General features: G+C 38.3%; 1 protein-coding gene across 9 annotated transcripts in view; it reads left to right on the top strand.

The window, feature by feature from the left end:
- Window positions 1–25,195, top strand: part of LOC110260233 (uncharacterized) — a 748,649-nt gene that overhangs the window by 467,122 nt on the left and 256,332 nt on the right. For 2 of the 9 annotated variants that reach the window (XR_014843473.1, XR_014843474.1), the window contains one exon: window positions 9,300–9,497. The exons of the other annotated variants lie outside the window; for them this stretch is intronic. The gene's annotated coding sequence lies outside the window, so the exon portion shown is untranslated. The remainder of the gene's footprint in view (window positions 1–9,299; window positions 9,498–25,195) is intronic. 9 annotated transcript variants of the gene reach the window in all.

A 25,195-nucleotide genomic window follows, 5' to 3' on the forward strand; every position in this document is an offset into this window, starting at 1 on the left:
CTTTTGAGCATTCGCTCTTCCTATTTAAGATTAATTGAAATCAATTGTTCCAGTGCTTCAACTCTACCCAGTTCAGTTTTGCCCTTGGGAAGGCTTGATTTCTTCCCACATCTGGGTCAACACATAGGCTTCTGATGTGTCACCTCTGTGAAAAGATCCAAGAGGCTTCAATGAGGTAATTCAGCTTTGAAAACAGACTATTTCCACAGGAAAGCAGAATTGGCAGGGTCTTTCCTTCTCATGAGAAGCGGGGGCAGGCCAGAATGATACTTTGGGCTGGGGTAGAAGCAAGACACCCACTGAAAGATAGAATTGGCCAGACGAATGGTGCGTGAAGCTGAGGGCAGCTTCCTGAAGCCATCTGTAGATGCTACAAACAGGCCATTTGCAAAGGAGAAGTTGTTCATCCTCTGTCTTGCATAACTCCACCAGAAAAGCACAGCCCAGCATCATCAGGTCTTTCTGTTTTCACACAGACTGTAGCCTAGAATTCATTTTCCTAATCAGATGTACAGTTGGATTATGAGATTTGAGAGCCCTGGGAAAAGGCTTACACTTAAATGTAACCCACATGACCCTGCCTGTGTACCTGAATTGTTTGTTGTTAATTGGAGCTGAATTACATTATAATATTAATTATAAGAGAGACTAGGATGAAAAAGAGGAGGACACAGGATAGATCAATTTTGATGAGAAATTAAATGGTATATGCTTCCAGAAGGGCAGGTGAGTAGAAAGAGCATTGAACCAGGAATCAGGTCTAGGGTTTGAGTTTTCTCTTTGTTCCTTATTAATTACATGGCTTTGGATAATCCATGTGGAACTTTAGAATCTCAATTTTCTCATTATAAAATTGGGATAATAACATCTCCCCTAATAACCTCACAGGACTATTGTGATTATAATGTAAGGTAATCAAGGGAGGATCCAGGTTCTATGGAGTCTGAAGCTTATAGGATTTGGGGTACCATGGTTAAAAAAAAGAATTAGAAAACCATAAAAACAAAATTATGCATAATGTGGAAATCCAGAATAAGAAATCACAATATTTTATGAAGACTGTATTCCCAGCTCAAGTTTAATTTTAGCCAAATGTCAAAAATATTTCAGAGAATATAACTAGGAAGGACACGAGAGAAAAGTCAGAGTCAGGAGAGAGAGAGTGGTTGAAACGAATTGCAGTTCAAATACCTACTTTTGCAAATTTTGCAATAACACAGAGCATATGAACATATTGCCAGGATTCCAAAAGGGACTTGTACCTGTGAGGAACCCAGCAGCCAAAGCTTTTTTAACTTCATGGTAAATCAGTTCCTAAGATGACATTTGTTAAAGATCTTTGTAAACTGTAAAGCCCAATATAGATGAAAGGCAGTTGTTTCCATTTTTCCATTTCCAGCATTGTTACCTGTTGGGAAGTCTATCTAACAGGTAAGTATTATAATTCCATTTTAGGAAACTTGATGCAAATTGGGGGTTAGATGATCTGTATCACAGCCACAACCTAGATTATTTGGTTCAAAGAGCATATTTATTTAAATTATCTTTCTCAGAATATACACACCCAGTTCCATTTATAAAGCAGGCTTTGGACCTATAAATGACTCATATACAGCTTATGAAACACTTTTATTTGAGCCTTGTCTTATCTATTGCTTGGTAACAAATCATCCTCCGACTTGATAACTTCAAACAATAGCAATCATGTATTATTTCTCATGCTTTCTGTGGGTCAGATATTTGAGAGCAGTTTGAATAAGTGATTCTGGTTCAGGGTCTCCTGTGTTGTTACAGTAGGATTTGGGTTAGAGCTGCAGTCCTCTGTAGGCTTGACTAAGGCCGGAGGATATATTCCAAGGTACTCATGTAACTGGCAAGTTGGTGCTGGCTGTTGGCCACGAGCCTGTTTTTCTCCACTGGGATACTTCCCCAGGCTACTCAAGTGTCCTCACAGCATAGTGGCTGGCTTTCCCAAGAGCAAGCCATCCAAGAGAGAGTCAATAGAAGCCATCTTTCCGTTTGTGACCTAGCCTAGGAAGTCATCAGTGTCACTTCTCTTGCCATCTATTGGCCCAGGAAATTAGAATTCAATCCAGATTCAAGGGAAGGGAACAAAGACCTCATCTCTCAATGAAGGATTACAACATCATGTGGCATGAGGAGCATGTGGAATGGAATATATATCAGTGTAAATATATTTGGAAAAGATGTGTGTGCAAATTCATGCAGACTTGGGAGATAGGGAGAGCAAACATCATCTTTCCTCATCAAGAGGGAACACTTCAAAACTTTTGGTCAGGAAGAAACCTAATAAGCCTGGGCTCAAATCCACCCTCTAAGACTTATTTTCTGAGTCATTCTGGAAAAAAGTTATTTAAGCTCTCCAGATTCCTGTTGCCATGTCTATTAACTCTAATACAACATGGTTCTCATAAGACTTAAATGAGATAAGGTTTACAAGGGGATCAACCCAGTGCTTGGCATGTAGTAAATGCTCAATAAATGGTAGCTATATTTTAGAGATGAGAAAACACCAACTGAAACATTAAATAATTACTCATTAAATAATCTCTCAGGATTGCAAACTGTACAAAAACCAAAGTATCAAAGCAAAATCTTTTTAACTTAAAGTGCAGGAATAGGAAGTTCCTGTTGTGGCTCAGCCAGTTAAGAACCTGACATAGTACCCATGAGGATGCAGGTTCGATCCCTGGCCTCGCTCAATGGGTTAAGGATACAGCATTGCCACAAGCTGCAGTGTAGGTTGCAGATGCAGCTCACATCCAGCATTTCTGTGGCTGTAGTGTAGATCGGCAGCTGCAGCTCTGAACTGACCCCTAGTCTGATAACGTCCATATGCTGCAGTCACGATCCTTTAAAAAAAAAAAAAAAAAAAAAAAAAAAGGAGGAAAAAAGTGCAATAATTTCTTCCTTATAATAGGGTACTGAAAAATACACTCACAAAGCAAATAAATGACCGGTCCTTTGTGTTTGTATGTAATTCATATATGATTTGTTCATACAGATGGATTATAAATAGGATCCCTTCTTTTAGTCTAACTTCAAATACCAACTGAAAAGTTGAAACTCTTTCAGTTCTGGGTGCCTGTTGTTTGTTTTTAGATGATAAATGTGATCCACATTATTGATGATGGACGCACTGAACTTATGAATTACTTTTTAATTATTCAATTTGATAGGATACACAATATGTAAAATTAATAGGAGCCTCAGTCAGGAGCAAATTTTAGTTAAGAGACTTGGTATAAACAATAACATAGCTGAGGAGTTCCCGTCATGGCTGAGTGGTTAATGAATCTGACTAGGAACCATGAGGTTGCGGGTTCAATCCCTGGCCTTGTTCAGTGGGTTAAGGATCTGGCGTTGCCATGAGCTGTGGTGTAGGTTGCAGACGCGACTCGGATCCCATGTTGCTGTGGCTGTGGCATAGGCCGGTGGCTACACTCCGATTAGACCCCTAGCCTGGGAACCTCCATGTGCTGCGGGAGCGGCCCAAGAAATGGCAAAAAGACAAAAAAAAAAAAAAAAAAAAAAATAGCTGAGTTGAGCACACAGGAAAATGTGACCATATTTTTAAATTGTTATGCATATTAACTATTTTCTCTTTTCTTGAAGAGTAAAGGTGGTTAAGGGGCTTTGTTTACCTAGAATTATTTGAGCCGTAGTTGTTGGGAGGTTGAGGGGAAGGGTTAGCAGAAAGTGTTTAATGCACTAAGCATAAGGTTTCCATAATTCATTAGCTTCACTTTTGCACACCTTCCTATGCATTCATAGAGACTGCATACATTACACAGTGATGGATGGGATGCTGATTAAGTAAAATTTGTTGCTCTTGCCCAGAATACATTTTTTCGCATTAATTTAAAAATTCTAAATGGTGCCCCTAAAAATGACTGAATGTTTACACGAGAATTGAACACCAGAGTTAACCAGGGTTACTGGGAATTTGACAAATAAAAGTGTGCTTTCCCTTGACTTCTACTCACTCTTTCCTGTGTGAACTAAAAAACAAAGCAGATGAAGAGATGAATCCCTGTCTCAAGCTTTCAACAACCCTTGATTTCTTCACAGTGTTTAAAATACTTTGCAAGAGTGTTTTCCACCCCTGGGCAAGTTAGTGATCCTTGGACACCTTACCTACTCCATCTCCCTCTGGGAGAACCACAGGGTACCCTCACCTATTAAAATTCTCAGAAATCAAGTAACAGTATCCATCTGGGGAGTTTCCTTCATGGCTAGGAGTTCCCTTTGTGGCTCAGCGGTTAATGAATCCAGCTAGAAACCATGAGGTTGTGGATTCAATCCCTGGCCTCACTCAGTGGGTTAAGGGTCCAGCATTGCCGTGAGCTGTGGTGTAGGTCTCAGACTTGGCTTGGATCTGGCATTGCTATGGCTGTGATGTAGGCCGGCAGATGTAGCTCCGATTTGACCCCTAGCCTGGGAAGCTCCATATGCCATGGATGTGGCCCTAAAAAGCAAAAAGAAAAATCCACTTGGCTTGGTTTAATTCAGTGTTTCTGAAGTGTGTTTGACCAGGGAGTTCTTTTTGTTCTTTTTTTTTTCAAAGAACTTCAATTGACATCTCATAGAGTCTCATTCTCTTCTCGGGGCTGCACATTCAGCCTTCCAGTGTATGTAAGTAATCCCATCTCACCTGCAAAGCTCCTACTGTATGTTTTAGTTGTTATCAAGTTTTGACTGTTTTCAACCCCTCATTTGCAAGTGGTAGCAGCTATCCATAATTATTGTTTTTAGATAGATTTCTAAAAATGGGCTGAATGGTTTTGACCTGGTCTTGACATATAGGCCACAGATCAACCTCCTGAATATGACCACAATTGCTCCATGGAAAGCCGAGTGCAGCCATCTTCCCTCTGCAGTGGAAATCTCACTAGACAACTAGAGCAAGAGGCCCTGTTGTTCAGGGACAGACAGAGTGCCACCTGCTGCATTTCTTAGGAAGCCATTCCTTTGGTCCACCCTACTTTGGTTCTGGATCTACACATGTTTTCATCAACTGTAAGTTCTGCCATAGAGGGAGCAGGTAAGCCCCATCCCTTCCTGCCTGACAAAATCTTGGGGTAATGTGTGTGGTGACCCTGAATTGCCCTCAAGCAACCCATGGATGGATGAGTCAACCACACACATCATCAAGTGTGCCTTCTTCTTCTGTACTGCCCTCTGTCCAGTACTTCCTTATTCATTTGCTGCAGTTGGCTGGTTACAAAAAGAGCAGGGCCTGGAGCTCAGAGAACAACTCTCCAAAGATCATCTGGGACCCAAGTGAGACCATCCCAGGGCCCAAGTGAGACTCATCTCTAGTTTTTAGCTCCTGTTTCCATTGGTGAATATAAGTTCTCAGTAAACATTTGGTCAATCAAGAATCAGATATATTCTTGCGTCTAAACAGGATCACTGTTCCTGTCTTTTGGGAAATCTGAGTGCATCAAATTCGCATTATGTCCATGACTTTGCATAAACCCTGACCTAAGCATATTACTGATTACTTTCCAGATGCTTTCTGTAACAAACTCCCTTTGTGCTGCTGTGCCCCAAATCACTAGCTAGTGCTGTATTTGCTCTGGTATCTGAATATCACTAGCTGACACTATTTCTCTTTCCAGGAATAATTTCCATTCTTCATCCCTTTTCCTCACCCCATAGGCTTTCTCTCCAATTTTTATTAATTTTGTCTGTTCTTCAGCACTTAGATCGTGTCTAAAAGAGACCAGAATCCTCCCCTGCTCCTCCTAGCCTAATAGAATCTCTGTTTCCTCATTTTCTTAGGCATTTATCATATTTAGCCCTGTATCCTCGTGTATCTTTTTTAAAAAGTTCTGCATGCTTTATTTTCAACTGGATTGTAGCATTTTGAAGCCAGTGACTATATTCTCATCCTTTCAGATTTAAGAAATGTACATCTTCTCTCATTTTCTAGAGACTTGAGGACAAAGGCACAGTGATGTGTGCTCATCTCGTAAGTAGGCATAGAACCTACTGAGTAACTCTCATCAGCTTCTGTGTCTCGCCTCATCAGTATTTGGCTATTTTAAAATAACAAACGGCATATTCCCACTAAGCCACGGTACTTTGAGTTTTCTTACATTTTGCCTAAGGTGGCAAATACATATCTGTCCTTAAAAACTATGTTTATACATTCAGAAAATTGGAATGTCTCATTGCAAGTATTTCTCATAGTTTTAGGCAGAGAGAGTGCCAGGGGTACCAGTCTCAGGTAGTGACCAATAGTGAATAGTTAGAGAAGAAAGATTTCCAAACATTTATTGATATCCTGCTACATGTCAGTACCCATCCTAGGTTCTGGAACCCGGCATTGAATAAAACAGATGCAGTCCCTGCTCTCATAAAACAAATGCATTGAAGAACTTCTGCTCTTTTCTTTTCTTTTTTGCTTTTTAGGGCTGCATTCACGGCATATGGAATTTCCCAGGCTAGGGGGTGAATTGGAGCTACAGCTGCTGGCCTGTGCCACAGTCACAGCAATGCCAGATCTAGCCAAGTCTGTGACCTATGCCACAGCTCACGGCAACCCCGGGACTCCTGACCCACTGAGCGAGGCCAGGTATTGAACCTGCATTCTCATGGATACTAGTCAGGTTTGTTTCCGCTGCACCACAAAGGGAACTCCGAAGAACTTCTGCTCTTGAAAAACTATGAACCCAGCCTTGAAAGCTGAGAGAGAAAAGAAATATGAGTGGCCATTTGGAATTCTGGACATAAAATATATGCATCACCTATTTTATGCAGACACACTAGTACGTGGTTGCATAAAATGGGGACTTTTTTATTATTCTTTTATGGATTGGCCATAGACTATGCAATACAAGTGGGACATAAAAGAATAATGGAAAAGATGAGACCTGACTAAATAAATCCCTTGAAAGCTTTTTTTTCAGAACACTCTGTCAAGAGAATAAATTCCCCTTGCACTGTCTTTTTTTTTTTTGCTTCTATTCTTTTCTAGGTCACCAGAAATGAAAATATATGAGGAGAATGGCATGTGCATTAAAAATACTTGCCATATCTCCAAGTCAACACTTAGACCTTTAAAAATCAGAAGGAAATACTCAAAATGAATATATGGAGGGAAGGGTGCTGAATAGTGTTTGGAAAACCTGAAAATATCTCCACTTTTGTCTAGACTGGTGGTTATTACTGTAATAAGCAACTGAAGCCAAACAAATGAGACCATTTTTGTGACAGTTTTCTGATTGTAATCATGCACATGGAGAACATATAATAAACACAAGATAATCCTCATGATAAAGGGTTAGGGGAACATTCTGCAGAATAAATAAAACAAGGGGGTTAGAGTAAGGCAACATTTACTGTAAATGTGGGCTTATGTATATGAAACAATAGGCTACAGATGTTTCACTGCCATAATATGCTATAAAATAATTCCTCATTTTAGAAATTTCCAAGCCATGGTGAACGATAGATGAACAATCAGGAGGTAGAAATCAGAAAGCACTATGATAAAAATGAGGTATTGATTCTGTGAGATTTTAATTTAGATTAGTTCACTTAGAAAAAGTAATAAATTGATAGGTACTCGACACAGTTCGTATTTGAAATGACTTATCAGGATTCCAAAATGAAACCTTAAGCAAGCAATAATTTTAACTGTAGTTCTCCCCCAAGTCACCCACGGTAAATTACAGTTTCTTTGCAAATAATTTGGACAAGAACAAGACAGGTAGTATATCTCTGGATGACGGATGGGAGTTTGAGTTTTGATGCCAAAAGAAAAGATGGGAAAAGAACTGGAAGTAAGTGTCTGGCCATAATAAATTAGGAAGAGAAACATCTGAACTATTAGAATAGCAATTCAACATAAGCGGTACCATACATATGCTCCATGCTTAGTTCAGTTTGGTGATTTCAGATGGTCAGATGAAAGGCATTATTTGTAGGCAAATACAGAATTGAATCTTTTTGATGCATGCCTCGATTTCTCGAAATTTTAATTTATTGAGCTTCGACTTCATTTTTAAAGAATTTTTCATTCAGCCTTTTTGGCCTGCTTTGCATGTGATTAAATTAAATAGCATGTAAATCTGCTAACACAAAGCTTGGTCTGTAGGAGGATAATAATCATGATAGCTAACAAGGCTTGAGCTCTTATTATAAGCTGGGAACTGAGCTAAACATTCTTATTGTTGCATTCAGTATGGAGTTCAGAAAGGATGATGTCCCTTTATTTGCAATTGTGTCTCATTTTTGCATTTAGTTTTATATTTTCTGTACTGAAACCATTACCATAGAACCAGAAATTCTTTAATGTTTCATTTGCATTCTACCAATTGAAGACTCTAGTATCACTTGCTATGCACTTATTGTGCTCCATTGCTTTGTTTTCTGTCAATTCATGCCATTTTCAGGATGAATGTTTTGCTTAGACAGCACATGTGCACACTTGTACATGCACGCTTGCACACACACACTCACACACACTCACTCACACACACACAACACAGATGTTCTTACAAAGCTTCCCAATTCAGGTGGTTTTTCCTCCTGACCCTTTCTGGGGATCTGGAATTTTAAGATTCTTTTTTTTCCCAGGAGACCATGATTAAGTGATTTTCCCAGAATACACAATTTGTAGTATCCATCTCTGGAATCGTTAACTGCCCTTTGTTTTAGAATGACTTAAGCTTCTGTTCTGGCTCTTTCATAATAGCTCTGCTTTCTAATCTCCACTTTAAAGAATTTCTCTTTTGTAGGTTCAATACTTACCTCTTAGAAGTGAAGCTCTTTGTTAAAGGTTTAGCTTCTATAGCATCCTGGGATGCTTTGGGGGCCGTTAAGCTTAATGAGTTAACAATTTTTTTTCCCCCAAAGTGTAGATGAGGTGCCTACTGAAGATAACTTTAACAGGTCCTCCTGATTTACTACAAAGACAGTCTCTTTCAACAAAAGCTTTCAGGCTGAACTTTCATTCTAGTCTAAGAGAAGCAAACTTTTGGTCTCAAGTGCTGCGTGATACATCACATGCCATGTCTATATTCTTGGGCTATTATATAACCAAGCTATCAGTTACATCAAAGCTGGTCTCCCCACATAAGGATGCATTGACAATAGATAAATTCCCTTTCTCTCTAGTTAGTTTTTTTTTTAATTCCATAGAATTCCATTGAATGAGGATCACTTTTTCCTCTTTGAAAGGAGATTTTAAATTTCACACATATTTATCAAGAAACACTCTAAGAAGAAGAGGTAATTTTTATTATAAAGTTTTTTTTTTTCCACAGAGCCTCTAAAAGGCAAACCCCATGGAACATCAGAGGACTCTTTCAGAAACAAGTCTTCAAAGCATTCCTTTAGCCCCGTGGTGCCCATCTCATAGCAGAGACCCCTGAAGTCCCTCACATCCTACCCACCCTATTTGAGGCTTCAAAGGGAACTCCTGACCCAGAGGAAGGCAGAGGCAAAATCACTGCATGGAAAAGGTAGGAAGAGTCCCTGTAGCCCATGTGAGGCAGCTCTGTGGGGTCCCTGTCCGACCACCTATCATGACAAAGGAAGTCCATGCTTCCAGGGCCCTAAAGGGCCCCAGTGATCTTTGTCAGCCCTTCACTCTGTTTATTTTTTTTTTCTCTCTAAAATATAACTGTTCATTTAAAGCACGAATAGTAATATGGATTTGGTAATTATAGCATATAGATAAATCAATGAGGGGCAACCGTGTCACAAAGGGAAGAGAGAACTTAACCGAGGATAGTCTGTTATGAGGTAACTGTAGCAATGTGAACAGGCGCGAATATTTCTAAAAAGATGCCACCCAGCATAAAGCTTTGAGTACCGTAAACATTGTCTATGAGCCAGCCAAGATCGGCATGGCACACCAGATTCTGTAGGACCTTGGGGAATTTTCCTATTCCCTTTGTGACCCTCATTTGTAAAATGGGGACATTTTATTCACTTTTGGAGTGTACACTAATAATACATCAGTGACACCCCTCCCAAAAGACAAAAATCTCTATCCTAAATTAGCTTACTTTCAGAGGCTGTACTGCTACAGTTCTGTTCTGGATGAGACACTGGGAGATGATTAGACCTAAAACACTGACCCGACTATTGTTGCATAAAAACAGCATAATCCTCAATGTATATTTATACATTTGTATTTTTTTTTATAACCTTGGGAGATTTCATGGAGGAAAAAGGTAGTAAACAGAGCCAGGTTAAGAATGGGATTTATGAGCTCTTAATAAAAGGTCCTGGAGTTCCCTCTGTGGCTCAGCAGTAATGAACTTGATTAGTATCCATGAAGATGTGGGTTTGATCCCTGGCCTCACTCAGTGGATTAAGGATCCAGCATTGCTGTGGCTGTGCTATAGGCCAGTGGCTGCAGCTCTGATTCAACCCCTAGCCTGAGAACTTTCATTTGCCACAAGTGCAGCCCTAAAAAGCAAAAAAAAAAAAAAAAAAAAAAAAAAAAGAGTCGTAGTCATAATAAAATCTTTGTAAGTGACACAGGAAAAAAATATTCCTCTTAGACAATTTAAAAAATTACATGAATAAAGTATTATGGTCAAGAGTAAAGCAGGGAAAAAGGCCAGACAGGTAATTGAGATTTGCAGTTTTAAAGAGGGGAGTCTGGGAGCCTGTCTTTCTGAGACTGTGACATTTGAGCAAAGACAGAAGGAGGTGAGGGGCTGAATCATGGAAATCTCTGGGGGAATGGCAAGGAAGGAAAAGAGCCTGATATGGGAAGATGCCTGAGTTCTAGGAAAAGCAAGGAGCCTATGGTGGTGTGAGAAAGCAGGACATTGGGAGAGGAATAAGAGGTGAACCTAAAGAGCTGATGTGGGGACAGATTTTTTTTTTTTCTTTTTAGGGCCGTACCTGGGGCATATGGAAGTTCCCAGGCTAGGGTTCAAATCAGAGCTGCACTGCTGACCTACACCACAGCCACAGCCATGCAGGATCCAAGCCGTATCTGCGATCTATGCACCTTGCAGCAGTGCAGGATCCTTAACCCACTGAGCAAAGCCAGGGATCAAACCCGTGTCCTCGTGGACACTATATCTGGTTCCTAACCCCCTGAGTCACAAGGGGAACTCCTGATGTGGGGACAGATTTTATAGGTTCAGCATCCTTTTACTATTGGACTTTGAGTGAAATGGAAAGCTATTTCAAAATTTTGAGCAAAATGATATGATCTTAAGAGTCTAAGAGGGTATCTCTCACAATTGGTTTGGGAGCAGAAGGGGACAAGGATGAGCCAGGACAGGAAAAGGGAGATAGGCCTAACAGGCATCAGTAGTTGTCTAGACAAGAGGTGATGGTGGCTGGGGCCGAAGGTCATGAGAAATGCTGAAGCCTGGGCATGGTTTCAATGTAAAATCAGCAAGATTAACTGACAGTTAAGATACATGATGTGAGGAAAACAGAGGAGTCGAGAATGGCTGTAGCCTAAGCAGCTGAACATATGAAGATGCTGTTTACTGATCACAGAAATTTGCAGAAGCAACAGATGGGTAGGGGGAGGACAGGAGTTTGGTTTTGTGTACATTGTTTGAAAGGCCAAGTAGACTTTCAAATGGAAATATTAAGTTGACCCTTAGACAATAGTAGTGCCTATTATCCGGGATGGTTTTGATGATTAAATGGGCTCTAACAAACCTGGCCCTGCCCGCTTCTCCAGTCACATCTGCCACCACAATCTAACCACCCACCCCGTCCTCAGTCATGTCAAACTATTTTGTGCTTTTCCCTATCTCCTTGCACAGGAGGTTTCCATCCCAGAATAACCTTTTCTCCTGCTCACACATTCCCTTCCTCCTACCCATTGCTTATTAGCCAATATTTAGATGAGTTCTTTCCAGTTTCTTCCTTTCTTCCACCATTCTGAAAGGAATATAGGGTTGGTACCCTTTACAACAAAGCAAATACCTCCTCCTGTGGGAAACCCTCCATGACCTCTCTGGGTAGAGGTAAGCTATGTCCTCTTTTGAGCACTCACAGGGCTTTTCTAGAGCTTTAATGACAACTTTCACTGTACTTCTTATTAATTAATAACTTACTACTTAGTACCATATTTTGATTTACATGAGTCTCCCCTCATAGACGATAAGCTTCATGGAAGCTACAATTATCCTATTTCATAGAAACCATTTAATAAACATTTGTCAGAGTTCCTGTTGTGGCTCAGTGGGTTGAGAACCTGATGCTGTCTCTGAGGATGTAGGTACAATCCCCGGCCTTGTTCAGTGGGTTGAGGATCTAGCATTGCCATGGCATAGCTCTCAGCTGCATCTCTGATTCAATACCTATCTCAGAAACTTCCATATGCCACAGGTGTGGCTAAAAAAGAAAAAATAATAATAAATATTTGGTGAATGAATGCATAGATGAATGAATGTTTTATGCGGCGGAAATAAAATGGAGAAATTGTCACTTGAAAAGAATTTTTGTAATTAGAACATTTGTCATGAAATTGATGTAAGCAGTGGCAAATCTTGACTGGTCATCTCTGCTCAAGCTTTCCCTACCCCAACCTGTCTGGTGCTGGCATCTGGCACAGTACCTGGCGCTGAGGAGACACTTAGAAGAATTTGCTGAAAGAGGGATCGAATGGACTCTAGAAATGAATCACAAAGGAAGATCCTACCATCCCGATCTGCAGAAGTGTGGAAGATCAGTCACCAGAATGAAATTCCAAACCTAAGGTCCATCCACTCTGATAAACTGTACCCTTCAGAATTATTTCCCCATAGTAATGTTTCCTCCTGAAAAGAACTTATTCTTAGACGTGTCTTTAAAGTGCAATGCATCAGAGCCACCTGTCAACATAGGTTTGCCAATATCAGGTGGTTAAGAAGCACATGCCTCTGTAAATAGCAGCTGCCAAACATGTTTGAAAGAGGGGCCCAGGTGTTCTAATGAACAGTGAGCAGGCACAGCTCTCCTCCCCTGAATATGCCATGCTTTTCCCCTCGGGCCACGCCCCTACCTGGAATGCCCTTCTCCTTCTCACCTGGCTAGCTTCTACTCCTCCAGGCTTTAGCCTGATGTCACTTCCCCTAGGAGTTCTTTCTTGATCTTCCAAGACACACGTGGGGTCCTTCCTCAGTCTTCCCACAGCACCCCTCACATCTTCCTATCAAAGCAGTGGTCCCTAATCATTATCTATTCTTGGTCAGTTGCCTGCATCTTCCCTTTTTTATCATTTTAGCATACCTAGCCCAAATCCTGGAATATTGGAAGCACATAATCAAGGTTCCTGAAATAAACCAGAGAGTTTTGATGGATGAGGATATAGGAAAAATGTTGGTGGATAGGGTTCTTCGAAAGGATAGACTTACCTGGAGGATCTTAGAAATAAAATGTTTCAGGTGTCAGAAATCATACTTCAGCCATCCTGCAATTCGGCCTGGGCCAATCCCGCTAATAATGACACAGTAAAGTCACAGTGGCTGAGTTATGCTAATATGGAATGCCTTATGTCTTTTTTTTTTCCTTTTTGTTTCACTGCCACACCTGCAGCATATGGAAGTTCCTGGGCTAGGGGTCGAATCGGAGCTGCAACTGCCGGGCTACACCACAGCTGCAGCAACACCGGATTTGACCTCCATGCAGATTGCAACAACAGTGGATCCTTAACCTACTGAGTGAGGCCAGGGATCAAACCCACATTATCCCAGACCCTATGTCAGTTTCTTAACCTGCTGATCCACAATAGGAACTCCCCTTATATCTCTTAGAAGGGTATACTTTTCTTTCATTAAAGAATGTAAAAGCCTAAGCTATATAGTGTCTCCTTTACTCAGGGTTTTCAAGAAAATCTTAAGTTCAAAATTGACAAACCCATTGTCTCTCCTGAAAGAAAATTTTATAATCCCTCCCACAAAGCTTCAAGCATTTCTACGACTTTCAAACTACATCTGTTCTAAGATTGGAGTGTTTCCCTGCTTTTTTTGGTTCCCTTTCCTTACACGGAGGGTCATTTCGAAGTGTAATTTGGGGTGACATAGGGGAATCATGGTGGATTTAGTCAGATTCTTTTCCCTGAATATCCATATAGCTTCCAGAAATACACCTGAGCAAAACTTACCTTTGTGTTCCTTTGTTTCTCTGCCAAGATCCTTTGTGTCCGCAGAAAATATTGTATGAAGTCCTTGAAACTACCAAACTCACATTAGTTGTCGAACAGTAGACAGAAGACTAAATACAAATTACAATTAGAGCACCACTGGAAAAAGACATCAGTTATAAAACAAGCCTAAATCCATTTAACATGCAGCTAATAGTCAATGTTTAATATCAAATAGGCAAGATCATTGCCATGTTGCACCAATCATCTCATGATTCATGCAGAAGCTAAATGGGCTCAAATAATACCTTAGAAAATTGGCTTTCACAGGAAAATTCCTATCAGACAAGCTAAACTTCCCACAATTTAACTACTGAATAAAATTAAAATCAGATAATAAAAATGTATTTGCCAAATTTTATTTGGTTTTCAGAAATCTGTTCTTTCAATAAGCATCATTAAACACATAATACAACACAAACACACAGACACACACACACAACAGGAGCTAAAAATCACTAAGGGAATATGGAATAAATGGAATAAGACAAAATTAAATTCTAATTCCTGAATTACATAGATTTATACTGACCTCTAAATATATAAAATTGTATTGTCAAGTTAGAGATGATATTCATGTTTACCTCAAGAACAAGAGAAATAAAAGATTTCAAGCTTTCTAGGAATGATATCATAAAATAGAGAATTGAAAATGAAATTGTTGAGTCAGATCCCAAGTTTGAAATATTTGATTGCAAAATTCACACATTTTTGTAAATTAAAAACTTTATTTTATAGCAGCAGAAATTTTTATGAAGGTGAAGGCTATCATTCAAAGGAAATAAATAACAGTTCATTTAAATTAACTGCTAACTATGATTTTTTTTCTCAGTTTAAATAGTCCATTTTACTTATTTTGTCTGACTACTGGTATTCTTCTGAACTTTCTAATTTTTTATTGTGAGCACATCTTTAGGAAACTTATCTGTAAAAATCCTAGGAGGTCTAAATTTAGGATTTTTAATCTATTTTTCCCAAGAAATAGATTTGATGTTTACTTCCACCAGGCATCTCTGTATTACCAACCTAAAACGTCTGCTAATTTTTAGTTGAGTGTTTTCTTGAAAACACAAGTAGGGTAAAGCCAAACCTCAAATGGATATGGTTCCCAATTTTAAGAGAGACCCTCTCCTCCAAATTCCAGGTAAAAATTTACAAGTTTCTTTATCCTCTCATGATGATGGATGTATTATTTCTACTGTACCATTTCAATCAGGATGCAACATTTTGAGGCCCTATACCACCTTATTGTTTTGCAAATGCCTGAATGCCTTATCCCAACTATTGCATGGTTACTGAGTCTTGTCTACTTGAAAACTACAGATCTGGAGTTCCTATCATGGCTCAGTGGTTAACGAACCAGACTAGTATTTGTGAAGACATGGGTTCGATCCCTGGCCTTGCTCAGTGAGTTAAGGATCCTGCATTGCTGTGGCTGTGGTATAGGTTGGTAGCTATAGCTCTGATTCAGCCCCTAGCCTGGGAACCTCCATATGTCTCTGGTGTGGCCCTAAAAGGACAAAAGACAAGGAGTTCCTGTCGTGGCTCAGTGGTTGACGAATCCAACTAGGAACCATGAGGTTGTGGGTTCGATCCCTGGCCTCACTCAGTGGGTTAAGGATCTGGCATTGCTGTGAGCTGTGGTGTGGGTCGCAGACATGGCTCAGATCCTGCGTTTCTGTGGCTCTAGTGTAGGCCAGCAGCTACAGCTCCGATTAGACCCCTAGCCTGGACATCTCCATTTGCCACGGATGTGGCCCTAGGAAAGACAAAAAGACAAAAAAAAAAAAAAAAAAAAAAAAAAAAGGGAAAGAAAACCACAGATCTGTTCCAATGCTAATCCCACCTTAAGTACAATTGTGGAATTTTCATCTTCTTCCTTGGAGTTCTTGGAGACTTCCCTTATTATTATTTGTCCATGTGTGTGAGCTCAATTGTACATTTATAAATTCTTAATTTTCTAGCATTTCTAGGCGTCTTGCTACAAGAGGATTTTTTGGTTATGTACTCCACTGCACAGCCAGAAATAGAAATTTAAACAAGGTCTTAACTGAAATAGTAACATGCACATACGATAAAAGAAAAGAAAAAACACATATACCAAAAAAAAAGAACCAACCAAGTTTTTATTTCTCTTCATTGAGTAATTCTCTAAATATGTTACTTGATATAAGAACGTGATATAAAAAGAAACCTTTAGATACCAAATACTCTTGGGATGATTTGCTAAATATTTCAAGAAAATATATATATATTTTTAATCTACCAGTTCTGTCAATAACAAGAATAAAGTGGTGAAATATCCAACTATATTTTAGGGCTTGTCTCTTTCCCCTTTTAGTTTTGTCAGTTTTTTCTTCATGTTTTTGGAAGCATTGTTGTTAGGTACAAAATTGTTTAATATTGTTAAGTCCTATGGGTGAACTGAGCCTTTTATCATTATATAACATACCTTTTACTGCTCATAATGTTTTAACACCAAAGCTACTTGGTGTCACACTATTTATAGCTTGTAAATCTTTTTAAAAATTGTGTCTGCACGTTATCCTTTTGCCATCTTTTCTTTTTACTTCCAATATACTTATATCATAGGTCATCAAAATCTTTTCCTAGAAGGTCAGACTGAAAATATTTTATTTTTATATGAAAATTTGTGTAAGCATATATTTATTTATATGCTATTTATTATACATATAGACAAAGAAAAACTAAATTCTGAAATGATGGATTTTTTTCATATATGTTCTATTTAGAATATATACATATGATTACATATCAATATGTATTTTTACTAAAATGTTTAATTTTATTTTTTAAATTTTTAAAAAATTTGCAATTTATTATACTAAAGTATAGCTGAGTTACAATATTATGCCACTTTCTGCTGTAGAGCTAAGTGACTCAGTCATATATTGTATATATGTTGACTCAGTCAATATATGTACACAAATATATATTCCTATTTATATTATTTTCCATCATGGTCTCTCCCTAGAGATTGGATATAGTTCCCTGCTGCAAATAGGACCTCATTGCTATCCTTTCTAAATGTAATAGTTTACTACCCCCAAACTCCCAGTCCATCCCGCTCCCTCCCCTTTGGCAACCACAAATCTGTTCTCTATGCTATGCATCTGTTCCTGTTTTGTAGATAGATTCGTGCCATTGTAGGTTCCACATATAAGTGATATCATATAGTATTTGTCTTTCTCTTTCTGACTTACTTCACTTAGTATAAGAATCTCTAAGTCCATCTATGTGGCTGCAAATGGCAATATTTTGTTCTTTTTTATGCCTGAGTAGTATTCCATTTTATATATGTACCATTTCTTCTTGATCCATTCATCCGTTAATGGAAATTTAGGTTGGTTCCATGTCTTGCCTATTGTAAATAGTGCTGCTGTGAAATAGAGGTGCATGTATCTTTTTGAATTATAGTTTTGTTCAGCTATATGCCCAGGACTGAGATTGCTAGATCATACATTTCTGTTTTTAGTTGTGTGAGGAACCTCTATACTATTTTCCTTAGTGGTATTACCATTTTATATTCCCACCAACATAGGAGGGTTCCCTTTTCTCCACACCCTCTCCAGCACTTGTTATTTGTAACTTTTTAATGATAGCCGTCTGTCCCATTTGAGGTGGTACCTCATTGTAATTTTTATTTGTTTATCTCTAATAATTAGTGATGTTGAGCATCTTTTCATGTGCCTACTGGCTATCCATATGTCTTCTTTGGAGAAATGTCTATTTGGGAATTCCACTAATTTTTCAGTTGGGTTGTTTGGTTTTTTGTTGTTAAGTTGTGTGAGTTGTTTGTATAATTTGGAAGTAAAATCTTGTTGGTTCCATCATTTGCAAATATTTTCTCCTATCCTGTAGGTTGTCTTTTTGTTTTGTTTATGGATATCTTTGCTGTGCAAAAGCATGTAAGTTTGATTAGGTCTCCTTTGTTTATTTTTGTTTTTATTTCTATTGCTTTGGGAAACTGACCTAATAAAATATTTGTATGGTTTATGTTAGAGAATATTTCAGATGGCACATATTTTAAACTTGTTGTCAATGTGATCTCTAACTGTTCAGTTCTGCCATGGTAGCATAAAAGCAATCATAAACACTGTGAAAATGAATGTATAAATAGCTGGGTTAAAGTAACATTTTATTCACAAAAATTGGTGGATGGTTCATGGGCTAGAGGGGTCATAGCTCTTGACCTCTAGTTTGTATCATTTTTTATTTTGAAGGGGTTGAAACTGGGACTTTTTTTTTTTTTTTTTTTTTTGTCTTTTTGCTATTTCTTGGGCCGCTCCCGTGGCATATGGAGGTTCCCAGGCTAGGCGTCGAATCGGAGCTGTAGCCACCAGCCTACGCCAGAGCCACAGCAACGTGGGATCCGAGCCGTGTCTGCAACCTATACCACAGCTCACGGCAACGCCAGATCCTTAACCCACTGAGCAAGGGCAGGGACCGAACCCGCAACCTCATGGTTCCTAGTCGGATTCGTTAACCACTGCGCCACGACGGGAACTCCAGATTGTTATGTTTTTATTGTCATACATTTTACTCTTGATGTTATCAACCTAATGCTACATTATTACCCTTTTTGGTTTAAACTATCATCTATAAATAATTAGGAAAAATCTGTATCTTCCCAATGTCTTTACCATTGTCTTTGGTCTTCCTTCCTCTATGTAGATCCATATTTCTGTCTGTAGATCATTTCCCTTCTATGTTCTTTAACATTTCTATAGTACAGGCCTGCTGGCAATAAATTTTTTTCAGTTTTTGTGTGTCTGAAGAGTCTTTAACTTCTTTTTTGAAAGATATTATCATGAGGTATAAAATTCTAGTTTAAGAGTTTTGTGCTTTCAGTACTTGTATATTTGCAAAGAATAAGTGTCCTCTAATTATTGGGTCCTAAAATCCATATATGTTCATTAGATCTAATTGTTAGTTGAGTCTTTCAGATATTTCATTGTGTTTTTAAAATATTTTATCCTGAATAATTTTTGCCTACTTAATCTTAATTACCTTAAAGCCTGTGTGAAAATCATATGATCATAGATTTGACAATTTTTTTTTTGAATGTGCTTGGTGTTACTTTATATGAGGGCAAGTCGTTAGGTGGCATACAAGTTTAGATTTTTTAAAAATTGTGATAGAGTTTTCTAGTGGTCTTCCTGCCTTCTGGGTACACTGGTATTCTATACTTCCCTGTCTCTCTGCAGTAAATAAAGGCTAGTGCCCAGTTTACATTAAGGGGCTGTAAGATGAAGTGAATGCCACTGCTAGGATGAAGCATTTAGTTCATAGAATGGATGCTCTCTTCTCCTTCCATAGAAAAAATGGTGATGTCTTTCTGAGGCATTTACTATGAGATGATAAAGATGCTACCAGCCTGGCTCCTAAGTGATTATGTAGAATAGAATACCACACTGACCTATTATGGATGCAAAATGTGAGCAAAACATGTTAAACAACTGGGATTGGCTTAATTTTTACTGTAGCAAAACCTATTCTGCCTGACTTATACATGTAATGATACTCTATCCCTAATGATGCTCTCACTTCTAAAAAAATTTTTTTGGCCACAGCTGAGGCATGTGGAAGTTTCCAGGCTAGGGACTGAACCCATGCCCCAGTTGCAACCTGTGCCACAGCTGCTGCAACACCAGATCCTTAACCCACTGCACACATGGAAACTTCCTTTTCTAAAGTTTTTTAAACCTATGTTTTGTGTTATTCGTATATCTACATCAACTTTTTTTCATTAGTTTAGAGAATATTTTACTTGTCTTGTTTTATCCTTTTTTGTATTTTTGTTTCGTTTTAACTATGTCTCCTGTAAACAGGCTATAATAGGATTCTAATCTAATTTTTAATTATTTCAATAAGCACTAAAATATTCATTTAGCTCCTTCTAAATACAGGGCTCTAGTTCTGGATGCTAGAGATGAAGCAATGAACAAAGCAGTTTTTTTTTTCTTTAATTAAGCTCAGAATGCCTTTTATAATTAGCTTGATCCACTAACATTTATTCCTAGAAATGTAGTTTTATTATCTAATTTTTTTTAAACTTTCAATTTAGTGGGGATTTTTTTTTTTTTTTTGCTTCTTTATTCTCCTTTCTGCTTACTAATGTACTGATCCATTTTTTTCTCCTTTATTCACTTAGGTGTTATACATTTGATTTCTATTCTTATATGATTACCATTAAATTTTTAAAACTCCCTCATGTTTGAAAAAAAATATAAAGGAAACCAAGACCTTTATTCTGCTTCTGAACTATGTATGGTTCTTAGAACATTTGTAATTAAATTTTCTTTCTTTGAATTTCTTTTAATTGTTGTTTTGTATTTTAGTTATCTTTTGGTTTTATAGAGTCCAATTAGTCATTGTTTTTGATTGTTTTATGAAGCCAGTGGTAATTAAGATGTCAACCCACCCATGTTAATTTATTTCTTTGTTTAACAGCGTTCTGTTTTCCTCTCTGTCCTCTGACTTCAGTTTCCTTTTACCCAAACTATAATCTTTCTACAAGGATTTTGGCTGAAAAATACTCAGTCTTCTGAAAAGGTCATAATTTTACCTTCACAATTGAATAAGATCTGTCTGAATAATATCTGTTATTTGGTTAAACTGTATGCTATTGCCGTTTCATAGGTGTAAGGCTCTGACAGCTGAGATTTTATATGGTACAAGCTAACTATATTGTCAGTTTTTTTCCCTCAGCATCTAAGATATTTCGACCTCTGTTACTGGTGTTCAGAAGTTTCATTTCAGTGTAATTATTTTTGTCTAATAGAAGTAATTCATTTTTCTCTGTTTTTTTTAAATACTCATTATTCGTCAGTTTTGCTCTGCTTTTGAATTTGTGAATTTTTTCATTAATTTAGGAAAATTAGCAGAAATTATCTCGATGACTAATACCATTCTCCTATTCTCTCTAGTGTTTCCATTTGGAATTCCTGTTACATGTATTTTGGACCTTCTCATTCCATCCCCTTTGTTTCTAAACATTGCTTTCCTATTTTCCATCTAATCACTCGTGATGCATTATTGATTTTTTTCTCAGACCTATGTTTCTATTCATTAATTCCATGTATTTGTCTAAGGTTAAACAAATCTACTGAATTATTACTTTCCATAATTGACTTCTTCAACTTTTAAAGTTTTATTTATTTTTCCAAATCCTCTTATTCTTTTCATGCAATGTCTTGTACATGTTTGCTGATTTTGATTCCTTCATTTAACTCGTTCATCTTAAATATAATGATTTTATTTTCAGATTGACATTCTAATACCTCAAGTTTGTATGACACCAAGTCTGTTATTTTGTGTGTTGACTCCAATGCACTAGAACTGTGTCCTCACATGCTTTCTTAAACAAACTCATGTACCTGGGCTCTTTTGTTATTGTTTTAACTGAGTATATTGTGTGACCTAGTTTCTAAGAACATCTTTTAAGACTTCGTTTGCATTTGTGTTTGGCAGGCACTTCCTGGAGCCAATTTTTCTGTGAAATGTTTGGGTTGGGGTTCCTAGACCACATAGGGAGTGTCAATTCAAAACCCAAACCTGAAGGGAACATAAATCTGGAGTTTTAGATTATATTTTCCTACTACAGACCAGGCCTAAACAGATAAAAAAATCTTTGTTTTCTCCCTGTCCCAATGAATAAGTGTTTCCTAAATCTAATCCTTCACATGAGTGTAGTTCTTCAAGTTTCTTGGAATAATGCAACTATCATAACTTCAGCTCACAGCCCTACCTATATATCTGAGGCCTCATTTCCTCCAACCACCAGAGCACTAAAACCACAATATGAGGTTACTGATACTAATATATCCTTCTCTCTAATCACAACTGTATCACACTAGCTTTTCATTCTTTGTTTCTGGCACCTGGAGATTTCTTACACGTGTGTCTGTGTGTGCATGTGTGTACACTCACTCTGTATTTAAAGAATGTTGTATTTTGTTTAACTTTTCCCAATGTTTGCAGTATCTGTTTTCAAGTCTAGACTTAAAACTTAGAAATATTATGAGAGAGAAAGGAAACGAAGTAGGGCAGATAGAAAAGAGGAAAAAAGGGAGGAAAACTGATAATCTTATGGCAAGAAAATGGAGAGGTGAATAGGCAATTAAATTTGGAAAAAAGACATGGGAAGATGAAATGCCACCAATTCCTTATAGCACAAGGATTAAAACAAAAGGAATGGTATAGGCAAAGTTTTCTTGGATAGAACACAAAAAGCACAAAAAACAAAAGAAAAAATAATTAACTAGACTTTATTAAAATTAGAAATTTCTGGGGTTCCCATTGTGGCTCAGTGGTTAATGAACTTGACTAGTACCCATGAGGATGTGGGTTTGATCCCTGGCCACACTCAGTGGGTTAAGGATCCAGCATGGCTATGACCTGTGGTGTAGGTCACAGACACGGCTTGGATCCTGTGTTGCTGTTGCTGTGGATAGGCTGGCAGCTGTAGCTCTGATTGGACCCCTATATGCCATGAGTGCAGCCCTAGAAAAAAAATTAGAAACTTATGCTCTTTTAAAGACAGCATTAAGAAAATAAAAATACAAACTACTGACTAGAAGAATATATTTGCAATGCATATAGTTGATAAAGAACTTATGTCCAGAATCTATAAAGAACCTCTACATCTTGGAGTTTCTGTTGTGGTCCAGTGGTTAACCAATTCCCTCAGGAACCATGAAGTTTCGGGTTCGATCCCTGGCCTCACTCAGTGGGTGAAGGATCCAGTGTTGCCATGAGCTGTGGTGTAGGTCGCAGATGAGCCTCGGATCCCACATTGCTGTGGCTTTGGTGTAGGCTGGTGGCTACAGCTCTGATTGGACCCCTAGCCTGGGAACCTCTGTATCCCACAGGTGCAGTCCTAGAAAAGACAAAAAGCCAAAATAAATAAATAAATAAAAATAAAAAATAAGAACTTCTACCACTCAAAAATAAGACAAAAAATGGGCAAGATTTGAATGATTTCACAAAAGAAGATAAACAATAAGCTAATAAAAAGATGCTCAATATCATTAGTCATTAATGAAATGCTAACTGAAAGCAAATTAAGATAACACTATGTACTGATTAAATGAATACTATAAAAATGGTTTAAAATACCATGATTTGGCTATGATGTATAGCAACTCCAATTCCCAAATATTGTTGATAGGAATGTAAAATGGTATACTCACTTTGTAAAAGAATTATCAATGTCTTACATAGTTAGACATGCATATAACTTAATAATTCTATCCCTAGGTTTTTCCTACATAGAAATGAACATGTATCCACACAAAAACTTGTATTCAAGTGTTCATGGCAGCTTTTTTCAACATAGTCAGATGATAGAAACCTCTTAGATACCTGTCAACAGGATAATGGAGAAAGAAAGTGGTGTAGGTTGGCCAGTGCGAACCTGTTGTATAGCACAGGGAACTCTACCCAATATTCTGTGATGATCTCTATGGGAAAAGAATCTGAGAAAGAATGGATGTGTGTCTACGTATAACTGAATCAATCTGCTGTATAGCAGAAATTATCACAGCATTGTCAATCAACTATACGTCAGTAAAACTTTTTTAAAGTTCAAAAAAAAGAAAAAAAAGAAATGTGGCAAAAGTATTCAGTGGCATCCTGCTCAGCAATGAGATGCCCAAACCACAGATCCATGCGATAACATGGATGGATCAGAAGAAACATAATGCTGAGCAAAAGAACACAGGCTACATTCTTTCCATTTATACTAAATTCTAGAACAGGCAAAACTGATGCCTAGTAGCCGAGACCAAATCAATGCCTGCCTAGGGTCAGAAGGACTGAGTGTAGATTTCCTGCCGCTCTGTGCCAGGGGAATCTGTGTAGTGATGGAAATTTCTGTGTCTTCAGTATGGAGTATTTTCATGGTGTTCACATTTCCTCAAGTCCATTGAATTGCGTAAACCATTTGGGACACAGAACGGCCAAGATGGAAAAAAAAATGCTCCTCAATAACCACAGATGTTGGCCAATCCATCGTGGCTCTTTGGGTGCTCAGGTCCAGATTTAATCTGATTTTGGAAAACAAAGCAATGGGTTGTTTCAAGTGCCTGAATATTGTGAAACAAGTGTCTGCCGCCTACAATTGATTGATATCATCTTCCTTAAACTAGGAGCGGGCTAATCCAAAAGCAAGAGAAGGAGTTCCCCTCGTGGCTCAGTGGTTAACAAATCCGACTAAGAACCATGAGGTTGCAGGTTCGATCCGTGGCCTTGCACAGCGGGTTAAGGATCTGGCGTTGCCGTGAGCTGTGGTGTAGGTTGCAGATGTGGCTCAGATCTGCGTTGCTGTGGCTCTGGTGTAGGCCGGCAACTACAGATCCAATTAGACCCCTAGCCTGGGAACCTCCATATGCTGGGGGAGGGGCCCTAGAAAAGGCAAAAAGACAAAAAAAATAAATAAATAAACAGAAGTAGGATAAATACCCCACACAATCCTGTTACATTCTCCAGACCACATGCTGTCTTCTAGCCAGGGCAACTAGCACCAAGTGAGCAAAACTCAGTTGTTTTCCCTACTCTCTGCTTCCTTCAGAATGAAAAGGGCTTTATAAATTTTAAATGGCATTATCCCTATCACGGTATAAAAGTGCCATCCAGCTTCTCGTGATATTACAGAAAAGCAGCTTCAACCCTTTTCTTGTCAAAGACATCTGTCAGCCTATACTCTGGTGGACGCTGCTCTTCAGGGGCCTTATTATTTTTCTCGCCATTGTTGGAAATCTGCACTGAGACATCACCGCCTTCTCTGGTGTTTAGTAGCTTCTGCCATGGAGACCACACGGGCAGCTTGAAGCCTGATATGTGAAGTAACATGTCAGTGTCTAACCTTGCTTGGCAATGAGAACTGGCATTTCTAGGAGCTCAAATTCTCCAGAGCCAGAGCCTTTTGCTGAGAGTGGATAAATATATAGATGAAAAGAGCCTTGATCACTCCTATTCCTTATCTATTTGATTGCATATTGTATTGTTTTGATTTACAACCTACTC

This window comes from Sus scrofa, chromosome 4 (genome assembly GCF_054392235.1).
Source record: "Sus scrofa isolate SSC_HxYL_T2T_F1_AM1 chromosome 4, Sscrofa_HxYL_maternal_Yorkshire_Landrace_v2.0, whole genome shotgun sequence".
Taxonomy (NCBI): domain Eukaryota; kingdom Metazoa; phylum Chordata; class Mammalia; order Artiodactyla; family Suidae; genus Sus; species Sus scrofa.